At 41.0% G+C, this 19,081-nt stretch overlaps 1 long non-coding RNA gene across 3 annotated transcripts in view; it reads right to left on the reverse strand.

Annotated features, from left to right (window-relative positions):
* LOC116455391 overlaps positions 1-19,081 on the reverse strand; it is a 151,571-nt gene that overhangs the window by 113,859 nt on the left and 18,631 nt on the right. For 2 of the 3 annotated variants that reach the window (XR_004244374.1, XR_004244377.1), the window contains exons 2-3: positions 17,495-17,696; positions 16,381-16,509 (exon numbers count right to left, since the gene is read on the reverse strand). This is a non-coding gene — a long non-coding RNA (uncharacterized LOC116455391). Of the gene's footprint in view, positions 1-16,380; positions 16,513-17,494; positions 17,697-19,081 lie in introns of all 3 variants that reach the window. The other variant, XR_004244375.1, reaches the window with a different exon arrangement.

A 19,081-nucleotide genomic window follows, 5' to 3' on the forward strand; every position in this document is an offset into this window, starting at 1 on the left:
CATTTTGAAAAATGGCACATTAAAATTATTCTAAAAAATTTCGTTCTCTCAAGCATTATTTAAGAGAAATAAGTTGAATATTAGGGGGCATAATATTGGATGGCACAGCCTGAAGGATTACTGTGTTTCTATCTAGGGGAAATACATGTATACTAATATCTAGATCAAGATATTAATGAAACATGCTAAGTACTCGGTGAGTTGTTATTGTCATGATCTTCTTGAAAAATCTGTTGGGGACCTTCCTTGCTACTTCAAAAGGAAGCGAGGTGCAGGTGATAACTATTAACCTGATCACTCTCACAGTGAGAATATTGGTTAAACTCAGTCATTTGCTTCCAAGATGATAATTACATTGTCTCTTTTCATCTTAAAGTCACCTTGAACTCCCACTTTTTCAGGATGAGGCCTGCAAGTATCTCTTGAGGAACAAACCAAATGAGAATCAAGTTTAGTTAAGAAGCCTTGGGCTCCAGGTTGCAAAATTTCCTCTCCAAAATCCAGAATTGTTTAGAACTCAATGAACAATGTCATTAACACCATGTCTTAAGGAAATAATTATGTACATGCATTGCAGTTCCTTACCAGTAGCGTACCTGTGCAGCAGGCTTCAGGCTTTACAGTCAGCAGGTATAATTAAAGGCAGCACTGCATCACTAAGAGGCAGGATAGATTACCAAGGACCTGAGTTTTAGCCCAGACTGTCCCACTGATCTGCTGTCCTGACTGAGTCACCTCATCCCTCTTATCTTCCCCTTTTTGTGTCTTCAGACTGTGAATGCTAAGGCAGAAAAGGACTAGGGAACCTGCTGGGAGAATCTACCTACATTTTGGGTTGCTGATTGACTTGTACTTTTTTTGGGAATGGGCCAGAAGCAGTCTGTAGCATGAAACAATTTTTCTGGTAGCAGCAGTCTTCTCTCTGGCTGTTCCAGGATGCTGTAGCTTCTACCTGATGTGCCAGGGACACCTCTGAGCATGGGAGGGCTACAGGGCTATGGGGCATGGCTACAAAAGCCACTGAACTCATGTATAACTTGTGTAAGGCTAATATATGTATACATATGTATATATACATAGATATATACTTTAAAAAAAATATATATATAAAAATAAATATATCTATCTGAAGTACAATATATGGTTCTATTCAGCTGTTTATGTTAACAAAAATGTGTAAACATAATTAAGTAACTTATAACCTCTTAAGTTTAGCATTCTGACATTGAAACAACTCAGGAACTATTTTGGAGGTACTGAAGTAAAATTAAAAAGTAGAAATTACTCTTTTCACTTGTGTAGCATTTTGCTTTCATCAAAATCAATGGATTCCCATGACTTTTTATTTTTTGAAGAGTTGAGAACATTTTGTTCAATTCTGGCCTTGAAACCTTTTATACTCTGGCAGTTTTTTCCTAGAAGCATGAGAATCCCTTTTGCCTGGCTTCTCTGTGCAGATAAGCCCCTAGACAAATATTAGCTAATTATTTTTGCCTAACTCTTGTTCCATCACAAGCGTTGGAAGGGCAAAGGACACTTTTTCCTCCAGCACAATGGATCTGGCAGGACATCATTATCCCGGATAGAAATATCAAGTGAACTTGTAGCATTACAAAGCAAATTCACTGTCAACACATTCTGTTAAGCTGACAAGAGAAATTCTGTGCAGCTACACTGCTCTGACGGTATTAGTCTGTTTAATCTTTTTTGATGGTTGCCTGCAAACATCAGCAGAAAAGGAGAGAGGTCAGCTTGGATCTACAGGAGGAAAGAGAGCTCAAATGCAATCTGTGGCTGTTGAAATGGGTTGTTCTTTGGTTACTTGAAACAAACATTTAAATCTCTGGATAACAAGATTTACCCTGTTTGATAAACACAGGCAGCAGCTTCACCACAGGTGTATTTTTCTCTCCTCTTATTTAACACTCAGTAAAAATGTTGTACACACACACGTGTATGGGCACATGCTCAATTTTGTGCATTTTGAAAGCATGTTTGGCTCACAGGTCACACAAGCTTCTGAGGGAGTTGATTCTTCTTAACTCTCTCTTTTTTTCCTCTTTCCTTCCCTTTTTGATCATGGTTACAGGAGCAGATAGTGACAAATGATACATAAAAGGACAAAGTTGGAGAATTTTTTTTTATTGTCCAGAGCAAGTTAACTTTCTTTCTAACCTCAGCTAACTTAACCTGAATTAAAAATGCTCCTCTTAAAAAGGTTTCCACATAAAAATTAGGCAGGATGCTTTTAAAATAGGGCAAGTTGGTCCAAGTGATGATCTATGGGATACCTGGTCTCCTGCCCATGACCTGGGGTAGTGCCCTGGTGTTCCCCAGCACAGACTGGCTCAGTGCATCACTTCTGTCTGCTTCCATAACCAACACGATGTGTCTGCAAAGTGCAAACACTGGGCAGCCCTGAGATGAACAGATGCAGTTTTGCAAGTTGTCAAAATGATGTGAAGGACCCTTGCAAGGAAGAAAGACACAACACTGCCTTTTGTGAGAACATGATCGAGCCTCAAAAAGATCCAGTGCACGAACCATAAACTACTGTTAAATATTATGGAAGAACTGGCATCTCCTTTACTGGAAAAGTTTAGAGTTAGGTCTGGTAATGGAACTATACTCTGATCATTACAGAGGCTTATAATGCTCTAACACTGTTCCTAACCCTGGTAAAGACCAATTGCTATGCTTTTCACACAGTCTTATTTCATTAATAAGTACAGATGCTGCAAACTTGGCTCAGGTAACGGCAGGCAGATTAACGAAAGTACTGCCACACCTCCTGCAGCTTTAAGACCAATGGGAATTGCATTTTGGAGCTGATCTGAACAGAATGTTTAGCCTTCTGTATCGCAAAGAGCATTAGAGAAAGCCAGATTTAACAGGCTAAATGGAGAGGGCAAAAAAAGCATTTTGCTATGTGCAATGGCTTTCCTCATTACAGCATAAAAAATAAATTTTGGAAGACAATTTACTGGCTAAATTAAAAGTCTTTATGCCTCCCTGGTAAGTAAATCTTAAAGGATGCAATACATTCTCCTCATCCAGTGTAGACTGAGAAAATGAGGCAAAGTTGTCACTTACTCAGTGGAGAATTTTTTATCCATTTTTTTATCATCTTGATGTATGGAGTCTTACTTGAAAGACAAAACAGTAGCATGAATAGTCACAAAGAATTTTGACACCCTTTAGAATTGAATTCTTTGAGAAAACAATGCTGGAATTTATGAATTAAGAATTGTGGGGACTGTATGGCTGTAAAACTTAAAGCACTGGGGAGTCTGTTTAGCCACGTGTGTTAACATCCTTCTTGGAAAAACAAGAGAGAAAGAATTTCAGGGCACAGAGTAGCTATGTAACTCCTGTAACACAGGAGTAGCTATGAAATCAAGACCAATATCTACTTAAATCTAATAATCCTGTATGACACACTGAGAGAGAGTCAGTTTGATTTTGTTGAGTTTGAAAGAAATGTACAGTCCTTACAATGTACGCTGTTAGTAGATCCTAATGGCAGAAGAAGACAGAGACCCTCCCTGTGTGTGGTTCGTGGCTTGCCCAGCTGGGAATCTAAGAGTGAGCACTGCTAAACCTCTCACCAGCCAGAACAGAGAGGAATTGCAACCAAAACAAGCTCCAAAGTTTGCCTGGTGGGTTTAGGCTGCAGAACCCCAAGTGGGAGCACACCTGGCAAGGACTTGTGAGGAATGTCAACTTCATTGCCCTCTGTGGGTGCAATTATGCAGGCACTGCAGTGTGGATTTGAGTCTAATCTCAAATTTTAACTCTTCTCCTGATCTGTTTGGGTATGTAAGCACACACTCCATGTGGATACAAGCCAAGGTCTAGAGTGCAGTAGAGCAAAAGCCAAGAGGAGAAACTTGGCAGGACTAAACATAGAGGGCAACAGTGCACCAGGAGACCTTGTCCTTGGCTCTCCTCAAGAGCCATAGTGAAGGCTCTGAGCCTAGGCTGGAGGGTCAGAATCGGTAGGTGGGAAGGCTGACAAGCAGTGAATTTCACCTATCTAGTGGACACACTGTTTTCTCTTATACTGCAAAAATGTGTGGTCATGTTGATACAAGCCCTAAGTGCAACATTTAGTGTGGGTTTACCCAGGGCAGATCATGCCTGGCTGACCTGATTGCCTCCAGGGATGAAATGTCTTCTTGCTTTGAAGATGAGAGAGTATTGGATAAAGTATACTTGATTTCACTAAGACTTCTGACTCATCTCCACAGCCCTCTCATCTGGAACCTGAGGATTTATACTCCACCAGAGAGCTGCCTGGACTGTTGATCTCAAAGGCTACCAATCCATGTCTTGATTGGTAGCCATCAACCAGCTGTTGGCCAGTAACAAACAGTATCAGTGACCTGAATAATAAAATAGAATAAATCCTCAGCAATTTTGAAGATGCTAGGAAATTAGGAGAGGTTGACACTCTGAAAGGCAGAGCCTCACTCAAGCTAGTCCTTGATAAACCTGAAGACAAGGATAACAAAAAATGGTGTGAATATCAATGAAGTGTGATGTTCTGCACTTGGCTGGGCCAACCCCAGGCATCCAAACACTGGCTGCTGGGGAGAAGCATGGTGAAAAGGGCAAGTAGACACCAGCTGAATAGAAACGGATAGGAAGCTCTCCCTGTATATAAGACAAACCAGATCCTGAGCACCAATAGGAGGAGTGTGTCCAGCAGATCAAATTGCAATCCCCCTCTGCACATCTGGAATTCTATGTCCCACTGTGAATGCTCCCACTCCCAAGTTAGGAGAGATATGCAGAAATTGGAGCTGACCCAGCATAGAGCTACCAAAATGTCCAGAAGATAGATGACTTTGCATTCAAGAAGCTGGCAGGGAGACCATGAAGAGAATGATGAGCAATAGTCACAAGATGTGGCTGGGAAGGTTCAGTTTGGACATAAGGAAAAGCTTTACTTGGAGGGTAACAGTGGAGGAGGTACCCAGAGATGCTGCAAAATCACCATCCATGGGGATTTTCACAACTTGCCTAGACAAAGCCACAGCTGACAGCAGGTGTTGGCAGTAGTCCTGTATGAGGGAGGCTGGTCCCAATTAGTTCCAATCAGTGTCTCTGTAATTCTGTAAAACCTATCATAATTTCTCATTCATTTCATTCAGCAATAATTACTAATAAAGAAAACCCACTGATTGGTGAGTTTACTTTGCTATTTATAGAAAATATAATTACCATATTTGTTTAGCTTTCTATTGTCTAATGATTGTTTAAGCCATTTATTTTGCTGTTCTGCATACTTCCAGTTCAACTGATATGTGTATATGGCTATATTTAGCAAAGGCTGTGGCTGTATTACAGCCTCATCTACTTGACACGGTTATGTTTCACATGAGGCTCCCATCTTGGTCTTGATGACTCATTGTCATTGAAGATATTTCTGTTCAAATTACTTAAGCCATTTCACATGGTTACATTATGAGCTTTCATGTCTTCTCATAAACCATCATGCACAGCTTTTGTTTTCATATGTATTACAAGTCACACACAGAGTCCCCCTTTGAACAGAAATCTTGTTAGCAGGGAGCAAAACAGGCTACAGAAATATAAAACAGAAGAAATAGAAAGGCAAAGAAACAAACCCACACAATGTCAGTCTGCTGCTATTTCGTGGTGTTTGAGCTCTCTCTCCACAAGGCCTTGTGCCACTGACAATGCTGATGGGAGGTAACTGCTACGCTTCTCCCCTGTGCTCACTTTCCCTCATCATAGGATGAGGTTTCATGTAGAATCTGTTACAAGCATAAAACAGTTGGGGTTCTCTGGGAGGCAAAGAGTAAAAGTCTTTATAAAATGTGAGGCATTGACTTGAGTGCTGAAGCACTTATTAATGACCTGATTCAGATCTGAAGAATCTCTCCAACAAAGGAGGCTCTTCTGCCAGTGAAGCACAATTTGAGACTCATAGCTTGTATACACAGGGAAAATTACCAGCATAATTATGCCAGTATAATTATACTAGTTTAGCTACGCCAGTAAAATTCTCCCTCTATGGACACTGCTGTCCCTCTAAAAAAAAGTACTTCTTTTCTATGAAGCTCATCTCAACATAATTTAAATCAGGACATTTATCTTTAGATAGAAGAGAATGGGAAGTTTGCCTGGCAGGATATAGTGGGACAGCTATACCAGTACAGTTACCCGTTTCTATATAGACAGCTTTCAGTTGTTCACAGGAGTGTGAGATTGTGTCTTCCTGATGAAAGCCATGGGTTTAAGTGTTTTCACATTGCTTCATCTACTGAAGTCAGAATAAATAATTATAAAAGAGAATCAGCTCAGTAACAGGATCTGATAAGCATATATCTCTGCTCAGCAAATTGCTGTGCTTGCTTCATTAGGACTAACCACCCTGCAGACAAAGAAGCCAAGTCACAGCTTCTAAGGATACAGTGCCAGATGGAAGTTCTTATTCAAAAAGTATCTCAGGAGATGTCTTGGCATCTGTTACTGAGGAATGTTACGGGTAAAACCTTAAGAACCAGCCCAAAAATGGGGCAAAGAGATGCTGATGAATCTTTCATGAGGGACTCACAAAGAAATTCTAGAAGTTCATGGGTTTTAGCTGAGCTGTTGCATCTCAAAAATATGCATTATACAGACCCATAGCCTGATGAAAATCCTTTTACCTGGATCTTCATGAGAAAAGCCTTCAAAGTATTGCCATTAAAGCTTTGGCTCAACTCTTCCCCATAGTTAGTCACAGAGATTCACAGCTGTTTAAAATCAATCATGTTAAGAATTTTATTAGGATTTGGAGATCACTCCTGCAATGCATGAAAGAAATAAGCAGGAAGGACACTGTACCATTGGGCTTTCCCTTGCTGCTTTTGCAGAAACCACACCAATAAAAGACTGAAGGTCTCAGAACATCTACCATTCCCTGATTTCATCACTACCGTAAGTGGAACAACTTTGGGCAGGGACTTGTGAAAAATGTCAACTCTATTTGCCATTTGTGTGCACCTGTGCAGGCACCATAGTGTAGATTCGAGGCTAATCTCAAGTTCTGTCTTCTCTGGATAGCACACACTCAGGTATGGACTTCAGCCAAGGTCTAGAGTGCAGTGGAGCAGGAGCCAAGAAGAGCCTGGCAGGACTGAGCAGAGCAGGCAGCAGAGCATCAGGAGACACGTTTCCTCAGGTCTTCTCAAGGGCCCCAGTGAGGGCCCTAAGCCTGGGATGCAGCAGGGATAACATCCATCAAAGCAGCAGGGAAAGGAGTAGCCCATGGGATGGAGAATACTTAAAGTTGCTCTTAGATTAATCCTTTGCGTAAGACACAGCCTGTGAGAAATGAAAGAATGAAATCCAAGGCACTGAAAGTGCTACCAAAAACTATCTCCAGCTTTTGTGAAGTAGTATGCTTGGTTTACAGATAAGAGGTTTGCTGGACCTTGCTCAAAGGTCTGGCTGACTAAGAAGGAAACTCTCAGATTAACTGGTCTGAATTTAATATCACACTTTCTTCAGCATTAACAATGTCCCCACGGCACTGACCCACAGCACTGACCATCTGTTTCCCAGAAGATGCCCATGGATGTCAACTCTCAGGACATGCTAAATTCCTTACGGGATGAGGCATCCCTACTCCCTTAGGGTAATTCATGATCCAAAACTGTGTTCAGGATTGCTCAGCCACTAGATGTCCCTGAGTCTACAGGGCAAAGAAGAGAGGATGAGCTCCGGGCCACATCCAGAGAAAAAGCTGGAGAAGAAGCAGCATGGAAGCCTCCGTGTTTGTGTGCCAGTTCTCTGCCTGGGTGGAGGTAGCAATGCAATGATTTTCGCTTGCTGACAGACTGCGTAGTTGTGAGTATACCTCAAGGAACATGCTCCTTGCATGTCCTGGCTTGAATTACTGATCTCCAACTTGGGAATATTCGCAGAAAAATGGGAAGAAAAATCCTTTTCTCTTAAATCTCTGAAGAGGCAAATCTGACTTCAGTTTCTCCAAAAGAAACTTTTCTAAAGTAACCAGCCTCACCATCCTAGCAGACTAACCCAGAGTGGAAGGAAATTCTACAGCAAAAGCTCTTATCTACTCTTTCCGTTGGATAGGTCATAAAAGGACAGCAAATGTTCCCTCAAATTTTTTGCCTGTGTTATTTCTGCCTCACTTCTGTACTCACATGCACTCTTCTAACAATATTCTTGTGTTCAGGACATGTATTTAGCTCATCAGCACTTTGGAGCATGTAAGGTCAAGAGCCATAAAAATAGGTTGTGCAAATCTGATGGGGTCTGCAACAAATACCAGGCTCTGACCTGACTGCAGAGGTAGAAATCAATAGATGAGGAATGTGTTTGAGTGGCTGCAGGAATCTTTTATCTTTTGCCTGGCAAACAACCACTTTGGCTTGTGAATACAGGACGTGTACCATCATACAAGTCCTGGGGACATACAAACACACAAACTTAGAGGGAAAAAATAAAAAGTCTTCTTTTTATTCCTGTGAAACACAAACACTGTGTGATGGACCCAACTCCGCAGAGCTAGGCTGGCAAACTGTGCTAGTGCAGAGACTGAACAGCTACAGCACCCAGGCACAACTATGGATGTCAGCTTGGAAATGCCCTTTCGAAGAGCTTAATTTTTAGAAGACAAAAGACAGATGTGTCAAACTGGGCAACTATGGAAGGAAAGCTACATAAATCACACTTTTGACAAGCTTACCCATGAGATCTCTACCTCAATCCCATTTTACTTTCCTAATCCCAGCTCACTTATAAGCAAGTAAGGCAGAAGCCAGTGGGTCTGATCTGAAAACAATGATGCACTGCATCTGCAAACAGGAGTTCTCTGGTGGCATTAGGACCAACACAATATTTCATAGAAAGCTTTACATCTTTGTAAGAAAAGCTGGTATATAAAGAGCTGGTACATTAAAGAATACTTGTAATAGTATATCTTATTACTCATCACTGACTCAGTTTGATAATGTAAAGTCAGTGAGAGAAGTTGCCAGCATTCCTTTGTGTTATAATCATTAAAGAGCAACCGCCAGCGTTCCCACACTTTCAACTTCTGCAAAATTATTGCTCTTTGCCCTTTACCACATCTGTGTTTGCATAACCAAGTGGTGTACAGCTTGTCAACACCTCTTTATGTTTTACCTTCCTCCCTTCAGGGCTTTGTTTATGTGTCATCAGAGCAAATCCACTTCTGAGGAATAGAACCTCCTTTCCATAGTATACAAAAGGGATCGATAATTGCCATATTAATTCTCAAGCATGAGCTCTGAAGGAATGAAAAAGACCTGTACAATGAAATCCAATTTTAGGAGAAACGGTTTGGCTAATTGCCTCACACCCTGCAGTGCGGGGGTTCCTTTTTGGTTATGTTCAATGTCAAGTGAAACCACCCCAGTATGCAGGCAAGCAGAAAGAAGATACCAGTGCTTAACCTCTGGCCAGGGTCATTGCGAGTCCAACACCAGTTACATCACCTCTGGTAGCACATGTTGCAGTGCCCACGGGCTCAGGTCACAGCATGTAGGAATGTGCCAGAAGATCTGCTTGTCCGAAGATTTGGGCCGTGTCTGTCTTTGGTAGAATTTGGGTGCTTAGAGCCATGTTCATCACCTCCTTTGCACCCAAGTCCTTGTACTCTTCTTCCCTGTTGACATCTGTCAAAAACTCCCTGCTCTCTGCCTTGCTTACATCCTCTGAATCACTTCACTTCTCCCCGAGTAGGTGCAGAGGTTACAATGAATTTAGGACATCTATGAAAACAGCCTCTAGGTCCAAAAGGATGGCCTGTTCCAGTATTCAGGACCGTGTGATATTGAAGGTGGTGAAAAATCTATTCAGCCTCTTGTGCTCAGAGTTGTGCTCAACATTTTCTCTTACGAGGAGCAGTCAGGTTTGCTTTACTAAGCATCTAAATTGTTGCAGCTCCGAGGCAGACAATGAGGCTCTGACATGCTACCTCAGAGAGGCTGGGTTTATTAGATGTGCTCAGACTATGCCTAATACTGACAGCATCAAAACAACATTTGCTATTATGACTCCTGCATACATCAGGACGTTAAAGACCAGACTCCAGAGCCTGTCCAGGCATATACCTTTGCCTGCTGTTTCCCAGAACCTAGCCAGATGTCCACTCAGTGTCTTTCAGAAATGAATCACACCTATAAATGTTCAGTAAACTCTCTGTATTGGCAATGAAGAGCAATATGCTCCTCTGTTGAGTACCTAAATTGCCCACTGTCCATTTGGGGAATCCTAGGTGCCCAGCTTAGGTGGCATGAGTCGCCCTGATGGATCAGGTAACTGCTGCCATTATCATACTTAATTTAATGTCCATGCTAAAGTGGTTTGAACATGGATTTTTGTCCCTTATTCAAATTGTAGCAGCTTGTCCAAGCACTGAAGCTTCTGCATTCAGTTCTTGGTAAGTAAATATGTGAAAGCTGGGATGGTTTCCTTGAACCTCAAACTCTGAAATCCCTTTCAGGGAAAACTTCCCTCAACAGCTAAACTACAGCTGCTGTAGTTTACCTGCTTCAACAGCAGGCAGACATTTTCTGGTCTTGATTTCTAAATGCTATTCCACCTCCTCTCTAAATTTACTTTTTTGATGTTACATAGGATATTTGCATAAAACTGAGGAACTCAGCCAAATACTTCTCCTACCACTTCAAAGCTACTGACCTCCAAGAAGCTGGACTGGTGTAAATGAGGGAAGAATCTGACGCAATAGGGTAGTTCAGTGTAATTATATATCCACTGTCCAATACCACCAGGTAGCTGCAGTTGTGTCTGGCCAAGCCCAAGGTAAGTTTGGAGTCAGCACCACTGTCAGACATCTTCTGGATCACAGCTGATTCATGCCCTTCTAGTTAGAAACACAGCCAGGACTTGCTTTCATCTGTCTACAGCGGACTCCAGTACGTATTTCCTAAAGATGGAGTTTAGACAATATTTTAATACAAAGGAAGTCACACTATGTTTCTTACACTTTTGCATCCAAGCTGTGGGGAATCCTACTTACTGTTTGATTTATGATATTACCAAAGGTTGTAGTCAAGCTGGGAGGTAAAGTAAATGCAGAAAACACGGGATTTACAGAACAAAACTGCCCAAAAGCGGCGGTTATGTTCTGTAAACTAGGAAAACCCCTCTGTTCAGTAATCAGGAGAATAGGCAAGTGAGTGAAGCATTTGTGTTTCTCCACATTCCTTAAAACTGGTCATCCTGGTTGATGTCTCGAAGTTGTCACATGAGCAGCATTTTGAGTTTTTGAAACAGGAGAGGCTAGTTGGACTAACCCTCATTTTAGTAAATGCCCAGATCACTGCACCATAGGTAGCCCTGACATGTGGGCTGAGTCTGAAATGCTGAGTACTTCAGGTATTTTGTGGAAGAAACCAAATTGAATGCAAAATTCCTTTAGCTGGGCAACAATGACAGCATTTCACAGGACTGTACCGTTTGGGTGTACAGCATTCCTTGGGCGCCATTGCTGTGCCCCCAACAATCGGTTGTTAATTCTGATCTGTGAGCATAATCAGATTGATCTTAACTTATCTGACTCATACTATATTAGTGCTCAATTCATCAGTGCATTTCAATATGCATAATAATACTAATAATAGATCCGGACTTAAATTTGAAATAGATCTTAGTTTATGATACAGACTACATGGCAGAAGACCAAATGTGAAAACAGGGACTGAATAAGCCAGCCTTGACAAAAATTAAAATCCAAATTTTGAAATCACATATTCAGGAATAGCAGGTTTGGGGATAGGTATATTACTGACTCACATTCTGATACAGAACATACATTCTGATCTGCATTTATTTTAAATTAAATTGAAATAAAATTCTATGCATGAGGAAATGGACCAAGCCTGTAAGTTTGGTGCTGTGGACTAATCCATAAGGCTTGGTTCGCTGTGATTTTTTTAAGCTACAATAAACATTGTAGACTCCAAAATCTTCTCATGGACTGTGAGCCTGGAAACTCAGAATTGTGGCCAATTTTTCACTGTGCCTGAGATTGCTTGGATTGATCTCTGAAGCTTTGGGTCAGAGACATTTTTGGCCAATAGCTCTTTACCACGGTTGCAGATCTGACCACACCATATATCGGTGCTTGAATGTGTTCAAATTTCATAAATAAACTGCAGTTAGGACGAACTCATATTCTTTGGCAGTTAATAGATGTTAAATTACTGCAACCTGCTGTTTTGCTGTTAATGGTTGATTCCAATAAATAGATGAACCTATTAATTAACTTCAAATAAATTATTTCACTTTTCCATAGCTTCTTTGTATTTTACCAGGCTCCCTACATCCTGTTATTTCAGGATGTGGCCTTGATGTGCCACAGCATATATAATTCATAGAGGCACCATCAGGTGTACTACAGCAAAATAAGAATCTGGGGAAAGCAGAGCTTCCACTTTGATGACATGTAATTATTTCAGATAGCAAACTGCTGCAGGCAAAGTCTGATATACTTCCATTAACCATGGGCAGGCATACCCCTTCTTGAGGGAAGTCTAGTCGCTGGAGGAGTGGACTAACTTTGGCTTTGAGCTCTCTCCTGACAGTGAACTCATACAACCCTTTTGAATTTTCTCTGATAATTGTAAATGAATGGCAGAGAATTACTAAGTCATCTTCCAGGGACCATTAGCAGGCTTGACTCATTGACATCAGTATTGCCTGTAAGGTTTTAGAATATCACAAGCTGTTTAAGGAACATATAACAGCAATAGGGATGTGAGGGAGCAGAAGGAGTAGCACTGCTCCACAAAGGATGAGCTGGGAGCTGACGTTGGCACAGGTTGTGCTCTCATCCACAGCTCTTGCTGCTCATAGTAACAGACTATCCTGAAGTCTCAAAATTAGGTATGTTCTTTGTCAATCTGAATTTCTACCTGTTGGCAGCCGATGGCCATTTTTTCTCATGACAAAAATTGCCTCTTCTTGAAGTTTCTTTTTGAACTTTTTGTTGTTCTCATCCCTGGTTTGTTTTGTGTTTTGCTGTTGCTTTTGTTTTGGGGTAGGGTTTTTGTGCGTTTGTGGTTTTTTAAATTAAGAACAATGGTATCAGTTCCTTCTTATCACTACTCAAAATGCCTTATCTGCTCTGTGGCATTTGCTCATTTTACAGCCACATCACAGCAGTTACACCTAATTAGCCCATGATTGACTAGCGCACACTATTTTGTTCTCTGTCCTTTTCAATAGATGCAAACACAGTGTATAATGGAAATTGTTGTGATTATTCACTAAGCACATGACCTTGAAGCTCATGTAGTTACATACATCCATTTCTATTAGCTCACTCCTCAAAATTCTTCCTTGCCTTCCATATTCTGATCCTCTGCTGTATTGATGATGCCTCTCAGCTTTGTGTCAACAGCTAATTTAATTTACGTGTTCTTCCTGTTTATGTAAAGGTCACTAATGAAAAATTTGGCAATGTGTGTCAAGAGAAATCCCTGATGTTTTGTATTAGTACCCTCTTCTCACAGGGTCAGTTGATAAATTCGTAGAAAAATTGAGGTTAGGAGAGACTTCTAGAGGTCCATTAGTCCCTTGTTCAAAGCAGCACTGATATCAAAGCTAGATCAGGTTGCTCAACCCATTAAATCCCTTTTCGAGATGTCAACAGTTGTTCAATTTCTGTCTAATTTCTTGGGAAATCCTGAATCTTTAAAGTTCCCTTTTTTTTTTTTGGTCATCTTTTCTATATTAAAACCGGTTCTCATTTGGCAGTATATTTAGATGTTTACCAAAATACAACAATCATAGGTCCGTGCTGCTTAATTTCTCTGGAAGTGAAATATTTTTATTGACTTCCCTTTTGCTAGTAATTCTGAAGATCTAAAATGGGGCTTTGGCCTGTCCAGTGATATGGAGGTTTCTTTCATATTTTCATTTTCTCTAGGCATTATAAGAATTCAAGAAATGGAAAGATGGGTCTTTGAGATCTCAAACTACTCTAATTGCTTCCCTCAATCCAGTCATGTGACACAAAACTGCAATTTCCATTTCTATATTATTAATTATTCTCTCTCCTTCCTACAAATGCTACAGTCATACAACCTGTCCTTAAATGAAATTTCCTGTTGCCACACAGAAGACGAGGTTTCCCATTCTTGAGATTCTTTGTAAGTCAGCTGGAACCTACTAGGAACCTAACACCCATGTACAAGTGTTATCCAAATACATAATTTCTCAAACTTCCCTGAAGTTCAATGTTTTGGCAGAATATCAAGTACCTATTTCAGGATTACAGGATCATTTCGGAGAAAATATCCACACTGGAAAAAAGAACAAAAAAGAGCCTTTCTGACCACTATCCAACAGAGTCAATGGATAATAAAGTTTGTAGTTTGGACTGTGCTTCCTGCTGACCACTGAAGCATTTGCCAGTGCATCAGGCCAGTTCTTCCACTAGTGTAAACCTCCACAGCAGATGAAATTCATGCCTATCAGCAGCCAAGCAAAAGTGCCACTAAATGCAGGCCAAACTGTAATTGCTGTGTACTGCTAGTGAGAGTTCAGACAGCTTGAAAGAACAGAAATGAGACCAGAAGACTTTCATCTTTATGTCACTGATGCAACTAAATGTAGAATAGATCAGTGATGATCAAAGTCTTTTGAAGATGCTTCATAAGAAACTGGTGGTGCAAGTTGCACTGTTTTGCTTGAAGATACGAGGGCAAAGTTACAGTGGCAGAACCTGGTCAGATTTAATCCTACTTGGTGACATCAGGAGTAGGGTTTTTTTAAGATAAAGATCATAAACTACGTGCAAAGTAGGAGTAATAATGTGTATTAAATGGAATGAGAACATGACTTTCTCCTCTTAGATGTGTAGCCCAAATTTTTAAGAAATGTAGTTTGAACTTGACATCAAACGTAGATTTTATGGGTCATTCATGAAACTCACGTTTACTAGTATTATCCTTATTGATGTTAGAATTCTGCTTTTGGTGGTCCAATGCCAGCCTTTTGGATGTCCATTTTTCTAAGAGCTGCAGAGTGGATCACAATCCCTTGGAGCCACCGGAGCCACCAGAGCCAGCAGAGGTGGTTAAAGCCCAAATTCCACTGCAATACCAATTTAGAAGGAGCTGAGAACTGAGAGAAACAGGAATTTTGACTCTGCCATAGGGCTGGGGCAGAGCAGAAATATCTCCCAGCACAGAAGTAGGAGGTAAGCTCGTTCCTACTTGCTGAATCATCTGCTTGCTTAATGCCAAAACCAGGCAGGCAGACAAAGCACTACAAAAATGGTAGAAAGTAATATGGAAAAAAACTACTACAAATGTGATGAAAATTACTGGAAACTGGGTGCAATCACAGACATGGAGGCAATGGAGCATTTGATCAGACAGTATTTTTGCCTAAATAGCAATCACCCAGGAAACAGAATTAGCTTACTGTTTTCTACACAGCTAGAGGTGCCTATGCACCAGCACGCACAAAACGGGATCCATGAATGCCTTTAGCCATCAGGCAGGAGTGAAAGAGCATTCGAACACTGGGTCTTGGGGTAAGAAAACAGGTACAACGTCAAACTATGTCAAACATTTCTTCAATGGATATTTTGTTCTAAATCAAAGCATACTGCCAACTAATAAGGTAAACACAATATAGTTCAGTTAGGAAGTAGGTTAAAGCAGCTGTTCATTTACTTTCTCAGTGTCAGGAACAGGAACTCGGCAAGTTCCTTGAACTCGGCATTCTCTTTTCTTTCAGCTTTATATACATGCCTTCACAATCTCCTGCTACTTTTTTTTTTCCCTACATACTGCAGGCAATAACTATGAAACTCTTTAATTTAACAGTATGTTCTTTGTCCTGCAATTGTTCCTGTTTTGCAACCGCATAGATTATATGTACGGGCCTGTAGGAATAGTCAAACAGTTAATAAGGGTAGGGTTTGGCATGCTTCACTATGTACAAATTCTACAATCAAGTCCTGACAGGAAGGCTCTGTATCTTCTGTGGTTCCCAGTCCTGACTAAAATATGCAAAATATCACTACTGGGAATGATACCTATTTCCCAGAAGGCTGCAATACCAGTTTTTTCTTATCAATGCATCATTGAAGCGTATTTTGTTTACAGTTTACACCATTTATTTTCCCAGGCATATTAGGTTTTCAGGAGTGATCCATGGCTCATTATGCCTGTCAAACGTACAGAGGTGCTATTTCAAATTTCATTACACCCTTAATGCAGTATAAATGAAAGAACTAAAGAGAGACCTGTACCAGATAACTGCATTAACCCCTGAGGTTAAATGTCCATCCACATGATTCCTTGGATCTTATGGTTTTCTCATAGGTCCCTTTACCTGGGGGTAGTGTACATCCTTCAAGCAGGCAGAAATGCACTGTGCAACAGGTGTCACAGCACAGGGGTACCACAGTCAGGATGAGAAGGTGTGCTCTGCAGAGCAACTGTACAAACTCAATTGCTGATCCTGCTGATGAGACGAGAACAAGAGTGAAATCCAGCATGTTCCTCTAGAGGTATGTCAAGAGCAGCAGGAATACAAGAAGAGGAACACAGTAAACAAAAACCACTTTATTTGTATCTAGTAAAGTAAACAGTCATCAGTGTGAACACATATACAGCCCAGATCTGGAAGGTAATAAATTAATATCTTTGCATAATTCCTTTTTAGCCAAGAAAGGTATTTAAAACCCTTAATGTGGGCCTCAGCCTTGAACTTGGAGACTTACTGAAGCAGAATCTGAAGACAAAATTCAAATATGAATTTTCTTCTCTTTAAAAATTGCCTTTTAGAGGTAGAACCTCAAAAGACTTGGAATTCTTACTCTGACCTCAAAAGACTTTAAAAAAATAGTTGCTTACTTAAACCACTGGAATGCACAGGAGCAAGTTTTCTCATGAGGTTCATGGTCAGCATAAAACCAGAAAGGAAGAAAAACCAGTCAAACATTTTAGACTGCTACAAGGCAGAGATTTAACTTTTAAAGAAATATGAAAAAATGATTGTTTGGCTATGCTGTTGCTCATATTTCAGATGAGAACCCAGTTCCAAATTCAGCAAGACTAGGTCCCATCTCATTGTCTGCCAAGGTCTATCCAACCTGCTAACCAGGGTGAACGTGGCCTTTCAAAGGAGAGAAGTGCTTTCCTATGATTCAGTGGCCTCTAATTCTGGCCGAGCTTGGAGAAACACCCTCACTGATTTTCTCTACTAGCATTTAGTTAGCTTTGGAGCTCATTATGTTTCCTGGCCAGTTTTCCATGTATATAGGGCCATCTGCCCTGAAAATCATAAGCACCAAGGAGCACTCTTCATTCTGCTCTCAGTAAAAGCTCTCTAAAATAAACACTCTAAGGAGAAGCAGTGAGAAAAGAGGAGCAGCCTAGAGAAAACAGAAAAAGAGACTAACATAAAAGTTAAAATAGGTGGGAACAAGAGAGAGACACCTCACCACAGAGTTCATGAACCATCAGAAGTGATTGTGCAATGCTGTTCTGAAGTCCAGCCAAGGAGAAGGATCAAAGTTCTCTTCTTTATAGCAGCAATTGGAGACCCAAGCTCTCCCAGTTTCCTTTTGCTTTAGGGACAAGTCCTGCCCACCATGGAAGTCTTCTCCAGGAGCTAACCAAGTCAGCACACTCTTGGCAGTTTTTCTGTACGAGGGATGAAGAGGACAATTCAGGGTGTTCTGTATGTATATGTTGTATTCAGCAGGTCCTCTGCCCGTGAAATACAAGAGGGTGGACAGGAGTAACCAGCTCACCTCTCTCCCTGTGATTTGAGTGTGTGTGTCTGATATGGGACTTGCACAGATGCCATGTGCTCCTGAATCTTTGCCACCTGTTGGGAGACCAAGTCTCCACCCCTGTGCTAAGCCTTCTCCCCTTTGGGCTTGGCAAAGGACATGTATTTCTCTTGTAACGAGTCTCCAAGAACGCAGAAAAGCAGCATCTATGTGCAGGGCCATATCTCCCAACTTCCCTAGACCTGCTCCCTAATTAAGCCTGCTTCACTCCTATGCCCCAGGTAGTCTAGGGTCATTAAGCCAGAGCTAGCTACTGTTCTTGCCAAAAATGCGTTCCTTTGCTCCAGGGGCCATAGACAGTAGCAGAAAGTTACGCCTCCTGGCTAACAGTGTTTTATTCAGTATGGACTATTGTTCTAGCTAGTGGTGTTTAAAGACTTAGCTTTCCTCTCACCAAAACTTGTTTTCCTCTGGATAGATCTGTTACATAAATGAGCATATTTGCCCATAGCACCACAAGAGACAGATATTTTTACTTTTCATTCACATCATTACTAGAGATGAGCACTTTTCCCATTGTGCACAAGGATTGTAATGATACTCAGAATCAGGCTAACAAAATCATCCATGATTCCTTTAAAAACAATGTCTCTATGGTATATCTATATCTATATCTGTATCTATATGCATTTACTGGCCCCTCAAAGGTCCTAAGAATAGGAAGTAAGCAAGTACTGCCCTTAGTGTTTTCCATCTAGAAGGCGAATCAAAAGGAATTCACCAAATTACAGATATAAACAGTAGACCTTATCTACTTATATTGTTTGGCTACCTTCCAAATTCTTAAACATAACAATCCCAACAGTTAGAAATACTGTTATCTGTAAAGTGCCATGAACATTTATGGTGCTATATAAATGCATATTATTAATTAGTAACTACAATACTTAATGCCAACATTTTAAACATTTACATGAGCGGCCTCATGAATGACTGCACTGATCATTTTCCCCCAGCTCACAGTAAAATCAGCAAAACCAGTGAACCACAGCCAAAGACCTTTCTGGACATGACACAGTCTAGGGGACAGCTTTCCCTCTCCCCACATCCCTCCCTATTCTGTACTCCTTCAACCATCTGTCTTTGAGTCCTTGATGCTCCTGTTGCTCAAAATCTGGCCCCAGTCACAGGCCACAAGAGCCTGGTTACCAGGTGTGCTGAGCCCTGAGATGTGACTCAGTTCCAGCGCCCACAGTTTCTCCCTGAAGGAAGTTGTGATCAGTGGTGTAGGCA

This window comes from Corvus moneduloides, chromosome 1 (genome assembly GCF_009650955.1).
Source record: "Corvus moneduloides isolate bCorMon1 chromosome 1, bCorMon1.pri, whole genome shotgun sequence".
NCBI classification, from domain to species: Eukaryota; Metazoa; Chordata; class Aves; order Passeriformes; family Corvidae; genus Corvus; species Corvus moneduloides.